Source organism: Anser cygnoides, chromosome 1, assembly GCF_040182565.1.
Source record: "Anser cygnoides isolate HZ-2024a breed goose chromosome 1, Taihu_goose_T2T_genome, whole genome shotgun sequence".
NCBI lineage: Eukaryota > Metazoa > Chordata > Aves > Anseriformes > Anatidae > Anser > Anser cygnoides.
Genome location: NC_089873.1, coordinates 20,980,676 through 21,003,898, shown reverse-complemented (window position 1 = coordinate 21,003,898; position 23,223 = coordinate 20,980,676). Strand labels below are relative to the sequence as shown.

General features: G+C 35.7%; 1 long non-coding RNA gene across 1 annotated transcript; it reads right to left on the bottom strand.

The window, feature by feature from the left end:
* Positions 1-3,945: 3,945 nt before the first annotated feature.
* On the bottom strand, positions 3,946-14,078 carry LOC125180039 (uncharacterized). The gene is made up of 3 exons (XR_007158261.2): positions 11,872-14,078; positions 4,837-6,764; positions 3,946-4,409 (listed from the first exon to the last, which is right to left on the bottom strand). It is a non-coding gene; the product is annotated as an uncharacterized lncRNA (long non-coding RNA).
* Between the last annotated feature and the right edge of the window lie 9,145 nt (positions 14,079-23,223).

Here is a 23,223-nt window from a genome sequence, read left to right as displayed (position 1 = left end):
ATCTTCATATTTTCAAAACAAGTTCTAAATATCTTTAACGTAAAATGCAACTGATGTGAACTACAAAGAAGACTTCATAATCTTGTGATTACCATTTTTCAGGAGGAGTGGGAAAGGTGTGATACTAATGCCCAATTTTTGATTGAGTGGATTTTTCTGTAATGAACACTAAGATAAAAGGCTAAAATATTCATTACAATGAAAATGCATGAAAAAGAAGCACACTTCTCCTTTAGAAAAGACATAAATATAGTATTATTTCTTTTGTACAAGAAGTGAAATTTAACAGTAAGAATCGGGTTAATTTGTACAGGTTGTCCACCTACATAGGCAAGTTACACACAGGGAATTTTCTCTGGATTAAAAGATCCTGTGCCAATTAAAGAATAAACTCTTGGATTTGGAAGTCTTTATCTGATACCGTAACATTATTACAGGTAAATAATATCTAAAAATCAATTACAGCAACAACTGAAACTAACAATCATAAAATAGTTTTGTCTAAGAACAATGATATATATCAGGTCAAGAATGGGCATTAAGATTTGGTTAGGTAGCACACAAAATAATTGTTTTATTTCTTACCGAGTATCTGCAATTACTTGTGGCTTTATTCAGTGGCTTTTCTGATCACAGGAGCAGTTTTTGTTATCAGAGGCTCTGCTGAGAATTTGTCTTTTCAGCTGCTAGAATGAATATGTCACTGTCAAATTGTGAGACGTCTTACTTATGTCTGTTCAAAAGCAGATAAAACTGGATTTCTTTATAAAAGAAAATATGATTTTTAAAGTCCATTTTACACTTAATTAAATTTTCTCAATTTCTTTAAGATATTTATGCCATATCACTTTAGCTTACTTTACAAGACACATTTTTTTCATAGGTTGATGTCATTTGGGTAAGAGATTCATTAAGTGTCTCTGGTGTAGACATCTGTGGGGAGCTATTTACCTTAGCTCTCCTTTATAGTTAGAGATTACACATACAGACAATGGAGTCTTAGCCACAATTCACATTAGGATATAAACCTCAAAGAACAACAGCAACAAAAAAAACTATTTGCAATCTTTGTAAAGAGAGCTGAGGATGGCTAGCTGAGATGTAGAAATCAATTTGTTGCCATCTAAAATCTGATTAGATTAATATCTTCATTAAGACTTGCAGCTATCTATAATAGTTATAACAGTTATAATACTAACTTTTACATTCTTTGTTATGTCTTCTGTTTTCCTGGTATATTGATCTTGTGCAATTAATTCAGCGTTAACTTAATTTGCTCAAGATATTTGTTAGATATTCATACTTTAGTACCATCCACAGTTTCCTATACTATGTTCTGAAACTTTTTTGGAGTCATATAGCGGTGTCTCAGGATAATGCTATAGAAAGAAGGAAGTCGTGCTATTTATTTCTGTTCCACTGCAACAGATTGGATTGGATTGGATGGAAACTGAGAGATTTGACAGAAGAACTATAGATTCCTGACAGTACATGGGAAGAGCTAAGCTTGTCCAACAAGGAGGATCTTATAAGGAGCAGCTACATGAAGGGAAGTGGAAGAGTAATAATTATAGAAACGATACTCCAGAAAGCAAAGGAGTGAGTAAGAAGAGCAGGTCAAAGGTGGTGGATGAGGTTTGGAAACAGGCAAAACAGAAAAAAGAAGAAGTAAATGACGTATGAACAGGCAGAAGCTTATTTGAATATCATAACTGAGCCACGATAAAAGAATCGATTTATACTCAGAAAAGTATATATCTTAATTAATATGTAGTTTTACATTGTTTTCTTTTGGGAGGTCATATAAAACATTATTGACAGACAGACAGTTCCATATTTCCATGACAGAAAGAAGCTATTTCAAGAGTACTTAGAGGGAGGCAAATTGTTCCTTATTAATAGAGACATTTCACCATAATGAGAAACATGTTTTTTCTTATAAGGCCTGTGGCAAATTTTCGCAAGCATTAGCTAATATTCTATAAAACCCAGAATCATAAAAGGAAATACACATAACAGATATGTACCTTATAGGTCAATAAATGTGGAGTAGTCATGGCTTGTATTGGGTCACAGGCTAAGTCCTAAGCTAACAGCACAAGCTTAAAGACCTCTCAGGCTTTGTCTGGACTTGTCTCAGCCTTTCTGGAAATTTGTTTTAACTTGTAACAGCAATTAAAAAATAAGCAGATAACTGTTACTTAGGTTGTTTTATCTTTTTTTTTTTTTTTCCCCTTTTTTTCCTTCCATATCCTGGGCTGCATCAAAAGAAGCATGGCCAGAAGGTTGATAGAGGTGATTCTCCCCCTCAACTCTGCTCTCATAAGACCCTATCTGGAATGTTGCATTCAGCTCTGGGGCACCCAGCACAAGAAGGACATGGACCTATTTGAACAAGTCCAGAGGAGGACCATGAAGATGATCAGAGGTCTGGCGCACCTCTCCTATGAAGAAAGGCTGAGGGAGTTGGGGTTGTTCAGCCTGGAGAAGAGAAGGCTCCCAGAAGACCTTATAGCAGCCTTCCAGTACCTAAAGGGAGCCTACAGGAAAGCTAGGGAGGGACTCTTTTATCAGGGAATGTAGTGATAAGACAAGGAGTAATGACTTTAAACTAAAAGACGGTAGATTTAAATTAGATATTAGGAAGTTCTTTACTCAGAGGATGGTGAGGCACTAGAACAAGTTGCTGAGAGAAGTTGTGGATGCCCCACCCCTGAAAGTGTTGAAGGCCAGGTTAGATGTGCTTTGAGCAACCTCGTCTAGTGGTAGGTGTCCCTGTCCATGGCAGGGGAGGGGTGGGGGTAGGGGGGTGGGGTGGGGGAGTTAAATGATGTTAGGGTCCTTTCCAACCCAAACTATTCTATGATTCTGTGATTCCTTTGCTTTGTTCAATACCATGGTGTAACACTCAGCAAGGTGACCTTTTACATTAGGCAAAATTAGGGCATGAAGTTAGTTAAACAGCAGAAGGGACAAGGCTTTCTCACTTTCTGTCTTCTTGTACTGACATTGTCCCATTGCAAAATGTGTATCTTGAAATATGACACATAGGTTTATAATATCACAGGTGCCACAGAAAATGTGAATAGGATGTGTTTAATTGCTATTTCTCATAATTGACAATCTAGGGAGCCCCTCAGATTTCACGTCAGTGGGTAGTTAAATTGAGGTACTAATTTCCACATAATTTTCCAACAAAACCACAAATTTTTGCATCAGTCTGAAAAGCTATTGGAAGAATTAACTGTAAAAAAATACATCAAGGACTCAAATTCTAAAATACCATTACTGACTCAGCAGGTATTTGAACTACATGTTAATGGCAGAAGTTTCTGGAGTATATTTTTACAACAGAGTGACAAAATCATTGTATATTTGATCAGTTCTTGGTTTTAGCCTCTGATGTTACCAACAGATAAAGTAGATAGAATAGATCTTTCATTTAAATCTTCTTATGGTATAATATAAGACAAGGTCAGGCATTGGAATGGGTTGCCCAGGGAGGTGTTGGAGTCACTGTCCCTGGGGATATTTAATGAAAGGTTAGACCTAATGCTTAGGGACAGGGTTTAGTGGGTGATAGTGGTGGTAGGGGTATGGTTGGACCAGATGCTCTTGGAGGTCTTTTCCAGCCTTAATGATTCTGTAATTCTATGACTTTAACCTTTACTTTAAAACACTAGGCATTGTTCTGACATTCTTGAATGTAGTGTGTTTTTCATGCTGTGTAAAAAGTTTTGTAATTGTTTTGCATTACATAATTTATGTTATACTAATTATGGTACATAATTAATAATAGAATTTAATATTGCTAAGAACCACAGACCAGATATTCTCAGAAATGATTGTTTTAATTATTTATTTGTAATAGACTCTGATGTGAGACTATTCTATTTATTTATTTATTTATTTTCATCTGGTTCTGTATAAAAAAGCCATTAAGCATTAAATCTGTGTTGTGTGTGCATTGTCCAGTCTTTGAACCTAACTGAGTATAACGAAGTTTGCCAGGTTGACAGAGATCTCCAAAAATGTTAAGTTCTTAGAAATTTGACAAAACTAAGTAATCCTATTAATATCTCCAGTGAAGACATTACTCTGTAAAGTCACTCTTTATTAGACACTTGATAATTTACAGGCAGAAAGAGGTACTCAGTTTTTCAAATGCTTGAAAAGTTTGATCAGAGTTCCTGCCTTATCAGCCCCAGGAAGTATGAATTGATAGGAAGTAGGGCTTTATCGGTTTCAGCATACAGAAGTGCTTTTCCTTGCTTCAGCTGAGTCACCCAAATCTGGATCGTCTCTTTTCTGACATTTCCTGCTCACCAGTCTTTCCAAGTACAGATTGAAATTCTGCAGTGTTACCACAAAACTTCAGCATTGCAAGCCTAAAATCTGTTTTTCAGCCACTGAAGAAACAAGCAAAATAACAAGAAAAAGTTTTCTTCTCTTTTTTCATAACAACAAAGAAATACAATATGTTGCAGCAGCAAATTACAGCTATGTTGGGTAAAGGTTCTTACTACTCCAAACACTTTACAGTCTCACAGATTATTTTTATTAATCATTTTGCATACTTTCATTATGCTGTTTTTAATTAAATAATGTTATCTGTGTAGGTCAAGTATAAGCTGTATCTCCCTGGATGTCAGTGTTCATTCAAGGTGTTCAGACTTGTATTTCCAACACTATTAGATTATTTTCTAAACAGTATACTAGGCAAAACCTTTTCGTACTTACGTACTATATTTTCATTAATTTTTGAAAGAGAAAAGACCTTTCACCACAGATTAGCTCAATGGAACATTTGATGATGCCAAATCCTTTTGCTTATACCTTGAGCAGCCATCTCTTCTGTTGTGATAGTAATGTCTCTGAATGGTCCATGTGACTTCCAGAGCTGTGAGTCCCTCCAGGCTAAGCACCTTCCTCCAGCAACGGCTGAAAATCTTTCAATTTAATTAGTTAACCTATGGATATTTCTCTATAACCTCTCCTCTGCTAAATCCCTCCTGACATCTACAAACAAAACCTCGCTGCCTTGGAATGAACCAAAACCGATTCCCTGTGACTGATCTCACCAATAAGCTTGTTGTTAACAAAGACCTTTAGATCTGACAGTGGGTCTGTGCCATGGGGCCTGAGGGTAAGTGCAGTTCCCAGGTCAGGGTACTCTGCAGTGTGCAGATGCTTCAGCTTGCACTGTCTGTTTAATTAATTTCAGTCTGCTTCACCTATTTAAGCTTTTCACTCGCCTGCTGTTTTCTCTATCAATAAATGTAAGTAACAGATTATGAAAAAGAAAAATTCTGTATAGAGCAGGATGAATCATTTATGCTAACAATATTAATCCCTTTCTGTCATTACGCTTGAAAGTTTGTATGCAAGACATCAAACAAATTACTTGTATACATTTTATTTCTCAAATAGATTAGGTTTTCCTATATATTCAATATGTATAAGTTTGTATATATAAATTAAATTGGGGTAAATCCATTTATATACATATGTCTCATCACCAAATAGTTATAAATTATTATTTTCCTAATTTCATTTAAGCATGCTACAAAATTTAGCATTATCAGGATTTGCTAAAATTCACTTGTATTAAAAATATTTCTAGAGGTCCTAGGAAGATATGGAACTCCATTATGTTAGCATTCTACACAAATATGTAAGTCTATTAAGCTTCGTGGGTAGAACTATACAGATCTAAGTGTGCCAGCAAAACAGTTGAGTGTAAAAAAGTCTATCTAAACTTTATGCAAACAAAATATATTTTTATAGAATAATTAAGTTACTTTTTAAAAATCCAAAAAAGTGGATTTTAGCTTTTCAGTGCAAATAGCCTGGTCCATAAAACAGTCCTATATGCAAAAATATGATTTTATAAGATGGGGAGAATGGATATATAACAACTCTCCACCACTGGAAAAGGTCTCACTTTCACTTGCTCCATGTCCTTGGATGAGAGATTCTCTATCATTTAGAATAATAGCATGATCTTGTTAGACCTCTCAAAGAACTGATTTAACTCGCTAAATGGAAGAAACTGGTTAGACGTAGTGACAATAATTAGGTGAAGGAATATTGGCTGGTTTCGAATCAGAGCTTTTAATATTTTGCTTTTTGTCCGGCTTTCAAAATCCAGTAGTCATAATAGCTCATTACTCTTCTTTGGGAGAATAACATTTCTTCCTTTGTTATGGAGGATTCAAACACCAAATTCTCATCAAGTGACTTCTGCATATGATAGAATAGTGTAAAAAAAATGGCAACATGAAAAGTGATTGTGCTACTAAAATATCAAATCCTGGGAAGCTGCAGGAAAGCTGCTTTTCATTACTTCACCACAGTGTTGCAAGACATAGGAAAGCAATACAGCTGTCTGTGAATATCTGTGAATATGAGCTTTCTGTGTTAGAAGAAATAGGTTCCTTAAGTACAAAGTGGGATGCAGTTCTTGAAAAGAACACCTAAGGTTAAAGGCAAGAAGTAACTGAGTAAATGGACTAATGACTGAGGGAGTTTGACTTCTTTTTCTGCTAATAAAACTTTTTTTGGAGAGAGACAGAATATTTCCTTTTTTTTTTTTTTTTTTTTTTTTTTTTTCTCAAAAAAGGATACCAAATGAAAGCATTCATTTAACAACTGTGATGAACTTTGGTCTTCTGTATAGAGGAAAACACATACAGACAATTGGGCATGTCTCTCTTCTTTTGTCTCTGAATGTCAGAACACTAATTCCTCTCTTCATTTTTCATCTGTAATATGGAGAAAATATTTCTTAACATTAAGGGCCAGAAATAACAAATTAATTTCTAAATATTACTATTTAGAAATCTTTTTTAAACAAATGGCTCCATGTTGAAGACGTGACAAATCTCAGGTAAATCAGTAAACAAAAGAATATTGTTTAAAAATCAGCAGTAACACTTAGCTCTAAAACATTTTTCCTTGAACAACAATCAGTTAAAACAATTAAATTTTGTTTTCTTTTAATTAACTTTTATTTTATAAAATTTTAACAGATTAACCATATTTTGATTAACTTTCTTGTTAATATTTTTAACATACGTTGTTTGTCCCTTTTCCCTCACTTAGCACTGTCTATAAGAGCAAAGAAACTGACCTTGCTCTGCAGAAGAATCTGTCTGTATCAAGCAAGCTTATTTCACAGAAGTCACAGAATCATTTAGGTTGGAAGAGACCTACAAGATCACCTAGTCCAACCTGTGACCTAACACTAACAAGTCCTCCGCTAAACTATAGCACTAAGCTGTACATCTAAACATCTTTTAAAGACCTCCAGGGATGGTGACTCAACCACTTCCCTGGGCAGCCTATTCCAATGCCTAACAACCCTTTCAGTAAGTATAATACTTTTTTTCAGCTCTTGCCTATTTAAGCAACATTTTACTCTAATTTGTCAGAGTGGCAGAAGATTCCCAATTATCCAACTAATTGAAAGAATATGAAATAGAATACTTGCTAATGCCTAACTGTTATTTGCATATTCCACATAAACCTGCTGCCATGTTTCTGTGAAAGGTTCTTTTAAATTAATAAAACATCATAGTATGACAGGTACATTCATCTACAACTGATAGTGGTGAAATAACAACCAGTAGTGAAATAGTTAACAATGTTGACATTTAAATTAGTCTTCAAAGTCAACTTCTCTAATTAAGATGAGTGGAGGTTGTGTAGAATTACATTAGTGCTATTGTTTCAATCTTTCTATATCAGCAAAGACAAAAGTACATGCATTTACATTATTAAGGCTATCTTCTCATCCAAAAGTAATTAAAATAAATTATCAAACTTCGGATCTTAGAATATTGTATAAGGAAAAGTTTAAGAACATTTTTTTTTTCCGAGTAATATGATTCTGCGGTCCAGTAAAATATTTTGCCATGAAAATTTTCTAGCATTTCAGCACTGATATATGACTTAAAAGGATGAAACTTATATTTGAATACATGCACATACAATCTCAGCTTGAGAAAAATAAGTACCTAGTATAACAGATAAGGTTGTCCCTTTACATTTGGTTTCTGCAATGCAGTCTGTATGTGACTGTCTTTAAAGTCTTCTCAAAAATTCACAGAGCTGGTGCAGAATTTGGCAGCTTTTTAGATACATAATAAGTATGTCTGGGAATGTCTGGAATTTCTCACTGCCTCCTGAATTGATACAGGGTGATATATAAGGTCTCGATTCTTCAAGGTCTGCAGTCCTGGCACTGACTGGCCCGAGAGGCTACTTGTCACCTAGAGAGGCAAGGAAGTTCCTCAGCTGTTGTTCAGCTTGCACAAAGAGAAGGTTCAGAGACCAAGCTGTCTACATGGGCTCTTGCTCTGCTCAACCTCTTCCTACACCATACATTAAGAGGCCAGCAGTTTGGTCTTTTTCTTTTTTTTCTTTTTCTTTTTCTTTTTCTTTTTCTTTTTCTTTTTCTTTTTCTTTTTCTTTTTCTTTTTCTTTTTCTTTTTCTTTTTTTTTCTTTTTTTTTTCTTTTTCTTTTTCTTTTTCTTTTTCTTTTTCTTTTTCTTTTTCTTTTTCTTTTTCTTTTTCTTTTTCTTTTTTCTTTTTCTTTCTTTCTTTTTCTTTCTTTCTTTCTCTCTTTCTCTCTTTCTCTCTTTCTTTTTCTTCTTTCTCTTTCTCGCTCTCACTTTCTTTTTTTGTCTCTCTCTTTCTCTCTCTCTTTCTTCCTCTCTTTCTCTCTCTCTCTTTCTCTCTTTCTTTCTTTTTCTCTCTCTCTTTCTCTCTTTCTCTCTCTCTTTCTTCCTCTCTTTCTCTCTCTTTCTTCCTCTCTCTTTCTCTTCCTCTCTCTCTCTTTCTCTTCCTTCCTTCCTTCCTTCCTTCCTTCCTTCCTTCCTTCCTTCCTTCCTTCCTTCCTTTTCTTTCCTTCTTACTCTCTCTCCTTATTTTTTTTTCTTTTTTTTTTTCCCTGATGTGTGAGTGCTAGACTTGTAGGAAGCCAGAAGAATGAAATATGATTTGAATTTTGAATTCTGTGTTTATCATGTTCTGTCTAAGTTTGAGATCTTCCTGGATGTGGGGACTGGGCTCCAGCATCTACTTCCCTCCTTTCCCACCAGAGAAATATTTAGCTCACCCTGGAGAGGAACCCATGTGTAAATTATGCACATGCACAGCTGGAGGACTCTTGATGTTAAACAAGTGATAATAACAATGTTACACTACAGACAAACAGCTTTAGCTGCCCTTGCAGATCCCCATAGCTCTATAGCATTGGACAAAGTACGGTGCAACAAGAGAAAAACAATTCAAATTCAGTGTTTAGTACAGCAGTGCCTGGATGAAGGGGTGAGATGAGGACCTCATGACAGTACTAAAATCAGGAGAAACTGTACTGACCACCTACAGCAAGGAATATTTTCTTCTATTAAAAATGTCCATGGATGCAAAGTAAATAAAAAAGAAACCTAAAAGTAAATGACTCTTGAGGTAACTACAATATGCTTTCCAAACTGAGATCTAACATTAAGCCTCCTCAGTAAAGGATTGTTTTTAATTCACCTCATGCATTAGGAGTGTCTGCATTCTATCTCACGTTGACCACCTACATGGGATTTGTTCCATGCTAGATATTAAAGCTGTCCAAAAAGTCAATGGGGTGACATAGATACTTCAACCAGAGCATGTTCTATATAGAGGAGATAAAACTCCTTTGGGAAGGACTACTCTTCCCCATGCATAGAAAATAACCTGGATGATTAGCTTGCCTATAAGAAGAAGCCTAGGAGGTAGGTGGCTGGATCTGTCTGAGCTGTACACTAGAGTGGTGTACAGGCCCTACACTTTTCAGGAGAGGATGCAGCTGTGCATTTATTTATTCTTTCAGTGTTGGTGGGATGTTGGCTCCTTACAGTCTTCCAGCAGGTTTATTGAACACAGCTGAATTGAGGGTGGAGGGGGGAGAGAGTAGGAGGAGGTTGCAATTTCTTCTGGTATTGAACCAAAGTAAATCAGATATATCTTCTTTCCACAGCAAAGAACTTGTAAGTATATTTTTGCAACACATCACCTTTTTGCATGACTCAGGACTCAGCCTAAAATCACAAGTTATTCCTTATGCAGAACCTATTTCTAAAAATAATTTTACACTTTTCTCTTTTCTTACTCCTCAGTTGTCAGTGGTGAAAGATCTTTTTATCTCAATCCTTCATTGTCTGCATTTTATTTAAAAAGTAGTCTGTAAAGCTTTCAGCATATCTCAATGCAGCTGAAAATGGAACAATTTTTTTCATGTTAGCTGCACTCTTCATTCAATTTCTTCTAGGATGGAGGAAATACCTCCTGACAAGAATAAACAGCTGTTTTGTTATCTAATTATTTCTGTTTCCCTTATTAAAATAAAAAATTATTTATACTACATTTAATTACGTTCTCTATGTGACCCTTCAGTGATTTACAAGGCTAAGGGTATTAAAACTTCTATTGCCTTTCTGTATATTTATTTGTTTATTTTCCATCTGCTATTCCATCCTCAAATTTAAAACAAAATATTTTACTTACTACAATCAGTATCAGAGAAATATGTTAGTCATCATTTTCAAATCTTTCTCTCATGTCTTGTCAATGGCTTAGATATCTTCACCGTAGAGATAATATATCCTCATCATACTTTCTTCTGTAGATTTTCTTCCATTGTATAGGGATTTATATATATATATATATATACATATATTTTTTTTTTTTCACTGCCAATGATTATTGGCTTTAGCAGAAGACTTTGCTCTTTCCTGAAGTTTGGCATTGTAATAACTTGTTTCCCCTCTAACATATTTTACCCTTTCATTTTTCAGGTTGGAGGAAAACATAAAAAAATTAGTGTTTTATTCTCACACTTTAAATATGTAATGGCAAAATACTGTGCTGTGACTATTTAATGCTTTCTTGTACTCCATGTAAAACTGCTGCAGAAGGCATTATGTCTGGGGTTTAGTTATGAGTGAGGCACTTGGAGTACAATGACACTCTCAGTGAACCTCCAATGCATGGATTTTCTAAGTAGGCACAAACAGACTGTAGCAATACTTAAATTAATGATGAACTAGTAGAGGCATGTTTGAAAGGTAGATTTAGAACCAAAAATAGATCAAGTTTGTTTCAAACTAAATTACCCATTGTAATTATACTTCCATATAGCATCACGTAGCATCCATGACTCATTAATATAAAATGGCATAGAAAAAATATTGCAAGATTACTGTTGTTGTTCTTTCTCTAAAATCTACATCTTCTAAGAGATTTTTTTTTCCCAAATACTACATGAAATAGAGTCATTTTTTTTTTGACAGTGGTAGTTATTAGGCATATATGTGAGCTTTTTCACCTTCTTCCCTTAATTCCTGGAGAAACAAAAAAAGATTCATTTCTGTTATCAGTCTGAAGTGGCTGCTGTAAAGCTAAATTCATAAATGTTTCTGTTGAGGACATTTTCTGCTCTCAGCTAGAAAAAAAAAGTGTATTTTAACATTAAAAACTGTGTTATTGTATTTTTCCTCCTCTTCTTGCTCTTCTCACAAAGATTAAGAGTATAAGGTCAGTAGAGTTCATTAGATAATTTTATCTGACCTCCATGTTTACTAATAGACCTTTGGATTTATCCCAGCAGCAATACTGACTAAAGTAAATCTCAATGAATTTAGGCCATGCTTCGTTCACAATCACCTCTTTGTGCCTCATCATAGCCCACGGTTCCTAGAGGGACATTTTCTTTCTTTACCAGCTTTTCAGTTATCCAGTTTTACAGCATTCTTTTAAAACATGAAAACACCCGCCCTCCCAACCCCCCAATATCAGAAGGGCAAAGGAAGCTATGCAAAGGATTAATCTCACCTAATTTAGATATCCACTCCACAGGCTCTATAACAGATAGACAGGCTCCCTTTACAGACAACTGAAAGAAACAGGCACTTTCAGGTTATGACTCATTTAGCTTATTTTAAATGTCTGTGTTAAGACAACATGAATCATATCTCATTAATGTAAAGAGAAGCCGCAGAAAGCTTTCAGATGTTGGAGGTTTTCTACTCATGCCCTGTTTATGCATTCCAAATATATTACCTTTTTTTTTTTTTTTTTTCTTTTTTTTCCCACAGTACTGATGAGGGCTTAACACTAATACTTAACTAATGGGCCTCAAAATTCTTGCAGAATCTCTGATTTCCAAGAAACCATTTCAATTTCTGTAATTATGACTGTGTTCCTTGTACCAAAAATGTATTCAGTGATGATTCTTTGGCTGATATTTATTTGTACTACAATAGAAACTGGAAATCTTAAAACCCTGTTTGGCTAGGTCAAATCTAAACAGGAAATGTTATAATCTCAGTCCAGACTGGCTAAGTGTTTGAATATATTAGGGAAGGAGGAAAAAAAAAATACTAATTTTAGGAGAAAAGAGGAATCATAGAAAAAGCGATATTAATAGGGATTTTTTCTTTTTTATTCAATGAAGTACATAAGCACTCACAAGCAATGTAAAACATTTTTCTTACACTTTATCAGATTAATACCTTTTTTTTATGAAATAAAAAATTTATAGAACAAGCTAAAGTATATGCAAGCTAAATTTTGGAAAATATAGAATAAAACATTATTAGAAATATTTGTGATTTTTTATATTTTTTCCACAGATATGACTACAACATTCTTCTGTGACACAAGTTAATCTTTTTTTATTCAAATATTTTGGTGCATATATTCCAGTACAAGATGGTATCAAAAGTTACATAGTTTGTCCCTTTAACACCATCTGTTGTGCTTCGGGATACTTATAAAATGGATAATATTATTTAAAAAAAAAATCAAAGTTATATGATTTTAACAAGAATATTTTAGAACATTCAGTAGAGAAATGATTGAAAAGTACCATAATTTCTGGGAGGTCATTCAAACAGGTCCTGCACTAATATTTTTTAAAGGAACTAAGTAGCTCTTAGAAGATAGTGAAGAGCTGTGAATGAATAAAAATGTTGGTTAAAAGACAGAAAAATTAGTAATTGTAAATTACCTTTTTTCTGTGGTGAAGGAAGGTCAGTCCTGCATTATATCAAAGTCTGTAGTGGGATCAGTGCTGTTCCATGTATTCGTAAATATTCTAGTGAAATTACAGTACTTTTTAATAGTTTTATCATATACAAGCAGTGTAAAGATGAGGGTTACCTGTGAGGCACATTGGCTAACAGGGTATGACCATTCACTACAAATGAACAGAAAATGGGACATAGAAAAAAATGTCCTTAACCTGGGCTGCATTAGGAATAGTGTTGCCAGCAGGTCAAGGGAGGTGATCCTCCTCCTCTACTCAGCCCTGGTGAGGCCACACCTGGAGTACTGTGCCCAGTTCTGGGCTACCCAGTACAAGGGGGTATGTAGAACTACTGGAGCGAGTTCAGAGGAGGGCTACTAAGATGATTAGGGGACTGGAGCTCCTGTTGTATGAGGACAGGCTGAGAGAACTGGGCCTGTTTCGCCTGGAAAAGAGAAGACTGAGGGGAGACCTCAGCAGTGTGTATAAATATGTGAGGGGAGGGTGTCGAGAGGATGGAGCCAGTCTCATTTGTGCCCAGCAACAGGACAAGAGGCAATGGGCACAAACTGAAGCACAGGGGGTTCTGGCTGAATATGAGAGGGCATTTCTTTACTGTCAGGGTGACAGAACACTGGAACAGGTTGCCCAGCGAGGTTGTGGTGTCTCCTCAGGAGATATTCAAAACCTGCCTGGATGACATCCGGTGCAATGTGCTCTAGGTGATCCTGCTTGGCAGAGGGGTTGGACTAGATGATCTCCAGAGGTCGTGTCCAACCCTGTCCATTCTGTGATTCTATGATGACCTTGGAATACGATTCTGAAGCTGCTGTAGACAATTTTAGGGAAACGTCAAATTAGTCTTATATACAGATCAATAAAACAAGTAGCAAATTACTGAGGCCAGAATAGAGATATAAACAGGAAAGGTCATTATACCTCTATACATCCATAGAGTGTGTCCTATCACACAGCCTGTGCAGTTCTGGTTCCCCTTCTCATAAAGGGTATAGCTGAGCAGTGAAAGGATCATAGAAAAGTGAGAAGTTTGTTCAAAGTTACAGAATACGTTCCCACTGGAAAACTGACTAAATAAACCAGGAGTCTTAACTGGAAAGGGGGAGATATGTCACATATCTCAGAAACTGTAGGTAACATTGAGAGGCTTAGTAAGGATCAGTTGTTCTCTCTCTCTTCCATTAGAAGAACTAGGAGCTGAAGACCGTAAACATAGATTTATTTATTTATTTATTTATTTATTTATTTATTTATTTTAAGGCAGAGAAGAAGAGAGAGCTCATCTCAAACTATGTAGTGAAGCTGCAAAATTCCCTGATGAAGGAAGGATATGTGAAAAAGATACTTTCAAGAGTAGTATGGAAAAGTTCATAGAAGAGAAATGTGTGAATGACTTTGCCTTATATCATCAAGAAATTGTTGAGCCACCAGTAACCAGATGCAGGAAAAGCAGTCAGGAAGAGCACTATTATATGTAGTCATAAAAGTGTAACTATGTGTTGTGCCTGTTCTTATATTTCCTCTTAAGCCTCCGTGTACAGCCAGGTGTTGTGCTTGATAGAGCTTATTCTGACCCAGCAGTCCTCAGAAAACTGATATAAAACCTCTGAATTCTATTAGAAATATTCCAAAAATCGGTAGTACTTTATGATGTGGTCATTACATTTTGTTAAATGGTGATTTTAAGAAATTACAAAAGTATAAGTGGAAAGAATGTTGCTAATTACCATATTTTGATAGGAAAAAAAGGAATCTAGGTACACTGAATCTGCTTGCAACTGAGATGTTTTTTAACAACTTCAGGGCAAGGACTGTGATATAATGTGCAGAGCCTATTTCATAAAGTCCATAATATAAAAAGACACAATAGTTAACAGTGTACAATGGCAAAAAAAAAAAAAAAAAGGAAATCTAACATAGTAGAAAGCTCTACAAAAGCATTTGATGCTGAATGTAAATGACTGCTGGAGCTGTTAACATTCAAATTGGAAAAGCTTGCAGAGCCAATGTCTATATATAAAATGAGAATCAACAAAGAACTTTAATTATAATTATATATATATACTGAAATCCCTCACACTAGATAAACAATTTGAAGGGATTTGTCATAACTTCAAGTAATTTAAATAGTGAAGATGACACATGGAAACAAACAAAACAAAAAAAAAAAACAGTGGCTGATGTTGAGATCCTGTACTGCCTCTGTATACATAATATGGCAGCAAAACGGTCCATATGAGGTGGTGAGGGTGGGAGGGTCAGCCTATGGAGATGCAGCAGCACAACAGAATGTAAATGCAGATTCAGAATAAAAATAGTCTGAGGACAAGCACAGCTAATTAATGTAGCATTCTTCTCCTGTGTGACTCTTTGTTATGTCTCATGATTATTTTGCTGTAATCTTGTAGTCAGGAGACCTCCCACAGCTAATTTGACACCTCTGCATTCTGAGATTGCTACCCAAAGACTGTTTGGCATACCATAATGAATAAGTGTCTGTTTTCTATTTCAAGGATTATGAAAGGGAATCATTGCTCCATCCCATCTCTACTGGAAGTTCTTCACATCTGTTACTTTGCTCTCTAATGAATCTCTACATTTTCACGGTTACTTATTTGTGGCAGCTCTAAATATTCTAGATGAAATTAAGCAGTTTAAAAACGTCTTTGTTCAGGGAGAAAAACATACTTTAAATTCTAATCTTTATAAAAATATTCATTAATAAAATAAATCTGATTATAAATATAGAGAGATGTTAAAGGCACACATGATATGAGGAAATTAGATAATGGTCTCTCACTGACATTCAGTGAGAACTGGGTGCTTAACTCTTGTTTATGCCACGTCACCAAGCCTATACACAAGCTAGTCATGAGGAAAAACTTTCTAATGATACAGATAGTGAAACACTCCAGAAGACTGGAGAACAGCTGGAGCAGACTGCTGGCCTTTGTTGTTGGCAACTACGCAAACATCTGTCACCATGACCTAAAATGATCCTGTACTGAATCAGAAGGACAGATTAAATTAAATTCCATGTCCTTTTGAACCCTATAAGTATATAGTTGTATTTGTGGAATTATTATTATTTTATTTTTATGTGTAACTCAAGTCTGTAAGGTTCAGGGCCTGGGGAACAAGCATATATTGAAGAAAGCAAACGTAACATTACTGAGCTGGTGAAGTACAGAACTGGCACAAGAAAAAGAATACTGGCAGTAGAATTTCTTAGTATAAAGTGAGTTCAGCATGCTGATTTTTGATCAGTAAGATTATTTTAGATTTTGTTAAAATGTGTGCAACCCTAGAGAGCTGCTAGATCAGCTTCTAGCAGCAAATATGGTGTCATACCTCTCCAGGTATTCAGTTCTCCTAGATTTAAATAAATAAATAAATAAATAGATAGATAGACAGACAGATAGATAGACAGACAGGCAAACAGGTAGATAGATAGATAAAAAAAACCCTAGGAAATCATTGAATCATTGAATGATAATATGCTTTGGGTTGGAAAGAACCTTAAAGATCATCTAATTCCAACCCTCCTGCCATGGGCAGGGACACCTTGCACTCAACCAGGTTGCTCAAATCTTTTAGTTGAAGGTGATAAGGTTTAGAGAAAAAAAAAATATCTTAAAATCCAACTCTGCAGTAGAAACATGTATTTAATAATCTTTATTGAAGATCACTTATTTTTTCCCTTTATTTTCATTTTGTTTTATTTATTTATTTATTTTGAGAATCAGAACTCAAGCATCTAAAAGCTAATTAACTAATTTTATAAAGTTTCCAAACCTAAAATTCTTCAAAAACCCTTTCAGGTTTTTAGTCTTGGTTTTGTATAGGAAAACATGGGACATATGTTTTGTCTTGATTTCTTGGGAAGACAACAACTAACATAAGCCCTACAGGTCTTAGTGTTCCCACAGAAAGGACTTATAACAGATTTCTTCAGTCAATGAGAAAAGAAACAAAGAACAACACTATAAAGAGACAAAACCTTGACTAGTATGTAGAGTTATAAACTTCCAGAAGGTGTGGGAATTTCAAGTATGTACAACAGTACCATGCAGAGTTCACTCTTGGTTGATTAAAAAACTACTTGAACTGCAGCAACAAGAGCCAGGACATCAATTATGTTAGTATACAGTGTTAAAAGGTATTCTGTGACAGTATAGAGTTAATCGCCTGGTAACTTCTTCCCATTTGTGTTTCTAACTGCATTCAAAGTTGACATTAGGGCCAAGTAAGTCAGTTCTTCAGCTCTAAGTACTAACTATGAAAAAACAGAATATGAAGACAGGTGATTGGGAAGATCTTTTTCTTGTAAATAATCACTAGACCATCATATGCCATCTTATTTCATTATGTGTTTTTTTTCCAGTCTTTAGAGAAAGGAGGTTGGTTATGAGGTTAGCAGAACCATGTCTATAGGTTTTAGTAAAGTTATTAAAGGAATGATCTTGGTCTATGTATAAGAGTACGAGGTTCAAAAAAGAGGATTTTCATGAACCTTTGGATCTTAGGTAACTGTAGTGAGTAGAAAAGGGAGAAGATATTCTGATCATCAAGAAAAAATGAGATAAGTGAAAAATTAGCCATAGTGCCAAAAAAAAAAAAAAAAGTGAGATAATTAGGTAATTGGGATTTGCTCAGCTAAGAGAATACAAAATAACATACAGAAAAAGCTGCTGATGCCTGGTCAATTTTCCCTCTTGTGAGGAAAATTTACCTTAAAAAAGCCAAATTAAGTTGGGGGCAAACCCACAGATATCAAATTGTCAATGTTTCTTAGTGGACTATGAGCTGCATTACTCAGAGCTGAATTGGTTCTGCCTGTGGCATAGCTGAGGGGAGGAATATAACTGGTGACTTCTCTTGGCAATGAATTTGGGTAAAAGTGAAGAAGGGATTCTTCCAGGACTAGGTTTAAGGAAGTCCTCACCTCTTCCTGGTTCTCTCCACCACCAACATACTGTGATAGACAGTAATTGAGAGTGAACTGAATTATGGGATATAGCCCCAGAGATGGCCAGGTGTTTCTAGGAATTCCCAGATGCAATGTAGTAGCATAGGCCTGATGGCAACTTTCATCTACATACAGGGTTTACTGCAGGTCCCCACCATTGGAACTGGACTACAGAGGAAGAAAAAATTACTGCCAGATAGTTAATGCCTGGACAAGTACCTTGTAATTTTCTTATTTAGTTAGAAATAAATATTTTCTTCGAGTAGGAAAATTTTTTGAAATAATCTAACAGAAGCACATTAATCCAAAGAAATAAAATGAATAGAGAAAAAAATGAGGGGGGGAAAAAGTAGAAAATGACACTTGATGAATACTTCCTGGTATATTTTCTTGGTGAATGCTGTGAAAATCAGAAAGACCTTTATCTCATAACTTTCTTCACTAGTGGAGACTGATAGTTACCAAAGTGTCTTCACAGCTATCTTCTATTTCTGAAATATATAAGAATTGCCAATATGCATGAGTGCTAAATGAATTATGTTTACCTGTTGTTAACATTTGAATGTGTGCGGACAAAAGGAGCAATAATAATGCCTAGATGTTTCATAATGAATGTAACTTCTTTTAAATTTATGAAGAATGAGTAGAAAACTTAACAATGAGACATTCAAAAAATAGAGTTGTAGTTTAACCTGGCAGGCAGAAAAGTACCATGCAGACGCTCACTCGCTCTCCTCAGGTGTGATAGGGGAGAGAATCAGAAAGGTAAAAGTGTGAGAACTCACAGGTTGAGATAAAGATAGTTCACTAGGTAAAGCAAAAGCCAAACAAAGAATTCTATTTCACAGCAGCAGGCAGGTGTTCAGCCACTTCCAGGAAGGCAGGGCTTATTTCATGTAACAGCTTTTTGGGAAGACAAACACCATCACTCTGAATGTCCCCCTCCCTTCCTCCTTCAGCTTTTGTTGCTAAGCATGATGCCATATGGTATAGAATATCCCTTTGGCCAGTTTGGATCATCTGTCCTGGCTGTGTCCCCTCCCATCTCCTTGTGCACCCCCAACCTCCTCGTTGACAGGACAGCATAAGAAGAAGAAAAGTCCCTGGCTCTGTGTAAGCACTGCTCTGCAACAACTAAAAACAGTGTTATGTGATCACCGCTATTTTCATCAAACAACAACAACAATAAAACCAGCATCACACAAGCCTCTATGAAGAAAATTAACTCTATCCCAGCCAAAACCATGACAAGCAGGTATGCCAAGAAGGCCAAAATATATAATAAAACTAACCTATTAAGGGAAAAAGTAAATCTGTGTCATTCATGGTATGAAAATCTTAGTATAAAACACCTTATGACAGTATTTCAATGGCACTCAAAAAAAAAAAAAAGAAAAAAAGCACTTTTTAAGAATGCTGGAGAATATTTGCTGAAGTTAAAATAACTTTTTTTTTTTCTTTTTTTTTTTTTTTTTTTCCATAGTTTCACATGGAAAATATGCACACGTGAAAGCTGGTAGACTCAGATTATATCTATTTAGGGATAATAACAGAACCCACTAATAGTGGATTATTGGCGAATACATTTAAAAAATAAAGAGCACAGAACCATGGTGGGCAGATAACAAAGAGAATAGTGGTTGGAAAGAAGGAAGAAGAGGAGGAAAGAAGGGAAAACAGAGAAATGGAAAAGGGAACGAGAGAGAAAGGGAAAGAGAGGAAAGGGGGTAAGGATAAACAGAGAAAAAAAAGAGAGGATAAGGAAGGAAAGGAAGGAAAGTAGAGGGGGGAGTCAGAGAAGTGGAGAAAAAGAGAAAGAATAAAAGAGATAAAATAGAATCTTTAGAAATCACAGATGTTTGTGAAGCACTTATCAAAACTAGATGGCCACTAGTTTCTGAAAAATAAGATTATTTTAGGGCAAAGCTATCTAAGGATCACACAGTTAGTTAGTTTAGACCAAAATGTCATGTTTTCATTTGTGCAAATCTATTCTTCTGACTTTTTTTTTTTTTTTTTTTTTTTTTTTTTGCATTCCCTCACCACTGTTTCTGACATGAAAATACCTTAGCAGGAAGTGGTGACCAGAATGCTTTCAAACTAGACGAAGTCTTGCTAATGTCATCTAAGTCAAAGATTTTTTCTGGTGAAAACCTGCAATTGCTATTAAGCGGTTTGTTTAAATGAATTTTAAAGGATTATCTGGCCAACTTACATTGTCAGTGAGATACCAGTCTCATATCAAAAGCAACATTAGGGAGGTTGATATTAGAAGAAAAAATATATAATATTAAATAGACTTTTTAATAGGTATTTGTGTGTGTTTATGTATATATATGTATATACACACTAAACAAAATAGCTTCACATATTGTCATTAAACATAAAAAGATAATTAAAAATATCTAGCTAAAATAGCTAAATCCCTTTGAGTGACTTAATGCCTTAGTTGCTTCAAGTAATTTTACTCAAAATGCTTGACAAATTAAAAATATTTCTCAAATTCACAGGAAAACATAAGAACACATCATTTTTTTAAAAGGCAGTAATAGGCTGAGAAGAATAGAGACAAACATATTTTGGGGAATTTGAAATTTTGTGAGAATTGAAGTACCTCACAACACAGCCACTTTTTGAAACTTTTCTTTCAATACTTAATAAATAAATAAATAAATAAATAATCCAGCAATACTAAACCTTTCTCTTGTTTTTATTGCTTTAATACTGGAATTGTAGTTAGATTTCACATAAAATTTTATCCATAATATTAAGAATAATAGACTACGAAGTAGTAATAGTATGACATGTGAAATTGTTTCATAAAGAGTTTCACAGTTTCAGTGTTTACTGTTATTTAGAATGAAGCTACATTCAAAATAATGAAATGTCTGTTCTTTGCAGAATTATAGGCTTGACTCTACTTCCTCTGCTCCTGGCACGCAAGACAGTTAAGAATGCAGTCAACGGGTACCTTTTACCTCCCAGATTTTCCTGATAGATCACACTCTGGATGTTCTTTGGTGACAGTTTATACTTTTGGGAAAAAAAAAAAAAAAAAAAAAAAAAAAAAAAAAAACGTGAAACACCTTTGTCAGAAGCATTCCTGTTGATTCTTGGCAGACTTCAGACCCATGGGACTCAGGCAGTTAGGTCTATAGTAATTACATATAATTTCCTAAAAAAGTGTCTAACCTCTTGTCCTTTTTGTTTTCTTATTTTATGAAATAGAAATAACCTAAGAAAAGTCATGTAAAACACCTGTAACAACTGGAAAAGAGCATTTCAGAGGTATTGTGAGACTGAAATACCTAGCGTTTTCTGTAATTCTGGAAAGTCTTGATGGAAGGTTTTGTTTTTCCACTTATTCTGAGTACAATTGTTTAATGTTGTAGAAATTCATTCATTGGGAAATGCTCCAGAAACACAATATACTCCTGTATTAGTACAGTAGAATCAGTCCTGGACTCTAGAAGTATATCAGCCTGCAATCATCTCCAGAAGAGTTAAAAACAATATAAATCACTGAAGAAAACCAAGGACACGGTGCCCTGATGACTCTGTTCCATCTTGGAATGAATAAATCCTTGGCTCAAAAAGCTGACTTTTAGCCAAGGTACTGTACAGTAGGTTTATTTTTTGGCATGTTTTTATCACCTCTGAAAAAGTACAAGGTGATCATAGAGAAACGGTTGAAGTAGAACAAGGGCAGAAAAAAATAAACAGTTATGACTAAGAAAAAGTCCATAGAGTTCTAGCTGTAGTGAACATTTTATTCTTAGATGAAGGGACTTAGCTGTGTGCTAGGAAAACCTATCTTCTAGCAACGTTAGAAATTATACTGTGACAGACCTCAGTTCTATGCTTTATATCTGCCTGAGTAAATTAATCATGACATGGTAAGTAGACATGGTCCCTAGAATTTGGACTAGACTGATGTTGATTTTGAATGTTATACTTCACTAAAGTTATTCTTTGATACTATACCAGTGGTTATCAGAAATGTTAATGTTTTTAGTATAACAACAACCATTTAAGAGAGATCAGAACCCTGTAAAAGCAGAAGAGGAGCTCAAGTACCAAAGTCATGACTGAAATTGAGAGAGAGATTTACAATTTGCTTAAAGCAAAGGAATGAAAGTGATCCTATATTCAGCATGAAATGGCTTTATTAGAAACAAAAGGTGAGTTTGAAGTTGTTGGTAATTGTAGTAATAACAGAAATAAAGACAAGAATATGTATGTTTGCAAAATTGTGGACTATATGCCCTATCCTAAAATATGATCTAACTAGCATTTTAATTAACAGATTCCTCTATCTGACATTGACTCTGTGTTAATTGTTACAGTCACAGAATACTAGAAAGTATTATTTGAGGTGTAGATCTTTTTATTTTTTCATTTTTTTAAAGTAAATCTTTGATAGTCTGCAAAGAAAACTGGGTATTATTCCTCTCCTCTCCTCTCCTCTCCTCTCCTCTCCTCTCCTCTCCTCTCCTCTCCTCTCCTCTCCTCTCCTCTCCTCTCCTCTCCTCTCCTCTCCTCTCCTCTCCTCTCCTCTCCTCTCCTCTCCTCTCCTCTCCTCTCCTCTCCTCTCCTCTCCTCTCCTCTCCTCTCCTCTCCTCTCCTCTCCTCTCCTCTCCTCTCCTCTCCTCTCCTCTCCTCTCCTCTCCTCTCCTCTCCTCTCCTCTCCTCTCCTCTCCTCTCCTCTCCTCTCCTCTCCTCTCCTCTCCTCTCCTCTCCTCTCCTCTCCTCTCCTCTCCTCTCCTCTCCTCTCCTCTCCTCTCCTCTCCTCTCCTCTCCCCTCTCCTCTCCCCTCCCTCTCCCCCTCCCTCTCCCCTCTCCTCTCCCCTCCTCTCCTCTCCCTCCCCTCTCCTCTCCTCCCTCTCCTCTCCTCCCTCCCCTCCCCCCCCCCTCCCCTCCCCTCCCCTCCCCTCCCCTCCCCTCCCCTCCCCTCCCCTCCCCTCCCCTCCCCTCCCCTCCCCTCCCCTCCCCTCCCCTCCCCTCCCCTCCCCTCCCCTCCCAAGACATACTTGAGTTACCTTGTATTAAATATTCACCATAATACAAATATAGCTGCCAGTTGTATTGTTCTTTTACTTTTGGGAATAAATAAATCGATATAGGATCGATTAAGAATAGAATCGATAAAGGATCACACAGTACAAACACT